Source organism: Mastigoproctus giganteus, chromosome 11 (genome assembly GCF_048544385.1).
Source record: "Mastigoproctus giganteus isolate SK-2022 chromosome 11, ASM4854438v1, whole genome shotgun sequence".
In the NCBI taxonomy this organism is placed as follows: Eukaryota; Metazoa; Arthropoda; class Arachnida; order Uropygi; family Thelyphonidae; genus Mastigoproctus; species Mastigoproctus giganteus.
In genome coordinates this window covers 41,732,478-41,735,348 of record NC_143585.1, presented here as the reverse complement: position 1 = coordinate 41,735,348, position 2,871 = coordinate 41,732,478, and positions in this window count along the sequence as shown.

Below are 2,871 nucleotides of genomic sequence, written 5' to 3'. Positions count from 1 at the left end.
TAAGGCCTTATACACCTCAATCAGATCACCGCGCAGGTGCCTAGTCTCCAGCCACTGCAATTTGCAGAACTTAAGCCTCTCTTGGTAAGAGGATCCCTTCATTCCCCTCACCAATCTTGTTGCCCTTCTCTGTACACGCTCAAGTAAATCTACATCCTTCCTAATAAAAATTTCTTCGGAAATAAATTGATATTAATAATAATAATAATAAAATGAGGCCTCCAGACCTGTACGCAGTGCTCAAGGCGTGGCCTGATCATTGTCTCATACAGAGGGACAATCACCTCCTTTTCCCTGCTAGCTTTTCCCTATTGATCCATGGAGGTTAATTATGATGGAATCTTTGGACTCAGGAGAGTTTCCTTTGGATTGGAGAAGTATCAATGTATCGCCAATACATAAAAGCCGCTCTAAGAGTGAAGTTAGTAACTACAGATTGGTTACTCTGACTTCAGTAGTAGGAAAAATCTTAGAGAACAATGATTAATTGTGCAATCCAGAGACATTTAGATAGACATGGCATCCTCAAGGACACACAGCATGGCTTTGACAAGAGTAAATCATGCTTAACTAACTTAGTAAGCTATTTTGACACAGTTATTCATGAGTTGGGATTTTTGCAATAATATCGACCTGTTCAAACTTATAAAATATAAGTTTGAACAGGTTGTGATTACTGGTATGAGTCTAAAATGGATTGATGGGTGGCTATAGGGTAAAAGACAGTGGGTTGTGATTAATGGATATTCTTCAGATTGGTGTAATGTCAGCAGTGGGGTCCCTCAGGAATCAGTTCTTGGACCACTATTGTTTCTCATTTTCATAAATAAATCGAGAAAGGGACAGAAGTTGTGATGTCAAAATTTGCAGATGACTTAAAGATTGGCAGAGTCGTTAATGATCAGTGCCAAGCGCTGCTTGGCACTGATCATTAAATTGAACAGACTTCAAAATTGGACAGTGAAGTGGCAACTATGTTTTAATGCTACTAAATGCAAGGTCTTACACTTGGGGAACAGCAACCCACAAATAAATTATACACTTGGTGGGGTTGAATTAAAAACAGTGGAGGAGGAAAGGGATCTGGGAATTACAATACAGACAGAAATGAAGTTTTCTAAACAGTGTAAACAGGCAGCCAGGAAAGCCCATGGTGTACTATCAATGATTTATCGAACGTTATCCTGTTGAGATAGGGAGGTCCTAATCCCACTGTATAAGGAAATTATAAGACAATTTGGATTACTGTGTTCATGTGTGGAAACCTCATCTAAAAAAGATATCGAGCTTCTTGAAAAGGTTCAAAGATGGGCAACTCGAATGGCGAGATCAGCAGAAGGACATCCTTATGAGGAAAGGCTCCAATTATATGGGCTACAGAGCTTGGCAACCAGGTACGTCAGAGGTGATCTGATTGAGGTTTATAATGCTCTGAGAGGGATTAGTCGTATAAGGCTCTGAGAGGACCCATCAAGCTCTTAGCTGCTCATATCAAGACTCCAGAGCTTGCACTTAATCATCAGGCGACAGAGCGGCAACCGAAGACAGAATTCGCTGGTAACATAGGAGCTAGTTGTCGGTGACTCTATTGTCAGGGAAACGGGAAATATATTGTACAAAAAGAATAGGTGGAATAGGACCAGGGTACATCTGCCAGGGACAAAAGTTAATGACGTTGTACACAAAAGTTGATATCATGGTTTAAGGACACAAAAGGTGATATTGTTGTACACGTTTGCGCTAATGACAGTAAGGGATCTGCCGACTTACTTAACAAGTGCAGGGCAGATTAAATTTGATAGCGTCTGCATTTCTGCCCAGACACGACAGGAGGGAGTAAATGATAAGGGCCTTGTCAATCAATTCGGCCCTGGAGAGATTGCGCAAAGCTCATGAGATAGAATTTTTTCTCAGCATGTTCTATGCTTGTTAATAGGAGAGACTGCTTCTACAGGGATGGGATGCACTTAAATAGAACGGGCGCAAGAATATTTGCTAATCTATCGAGGCAGTGTTAGGTAGGTTGGAAAACTGCTAGCTTGTGGAAATACACAGACTAACAGAGAAGGCATTAGAAGTTTCACGTGATCAACTTAGTCTGAGTTTATATATCATACACACTATGTTATCAAACGTATTGATAAAGAAATATATTCATACAATGTCTAAAACACGCAATTTATTACGATGCAAACCCACATTTGTCCTTTATGACAGGAGATCGCCTTCTGTGAAAACATTCCACGAAAAAATTTTAACATATTTCAACAACAGAAATATTTCACCATTCTTATCGTAAGAAATCTTTTCCGGTAACTTGTAAAGGATTCCATTGCCACTTTCGCACACGCTTCGCCAGCTGATTTCCCCGGATACAGAATGCGATTAAAGTCAAGGGTCTGAGCCGTCCAGTCCAGAGGTAATACGTTGTTCTTTTCAAACGAGGTCACCACGCATTGTGCCTAATAGCAAGGAATATTGTCCAGCTGGAACCCTTCACTGCATAACGTGTATAGCCCGTCGCCATAAAATTCCATTAATGTAGCATTATCCAGAACGGCGTTGGAGAACCAATAGCAGTCTACCAACAAAGATATAGTGTCTCTAAAGACCAAAGGTTTGTGAAACCGTTATTAAACATTATGTAATTGTAAATTTATTTGAAAAAGCTGGAGTCCAGTTACTTTTAGTAATACAGTGCATATGTTATTGTTAACTACTGTAGTTATGTTGATTAGTAGCAGGTAAGCGAGGTCTTGTTATTCAGCGCAAATAACAACATATTGTTGATAAGACCGACATGGAACAGTATACTATTTTTTTGCCGGATGATTATCACAAAAATGCAAGTCTGCCTAAAATATTGATAGC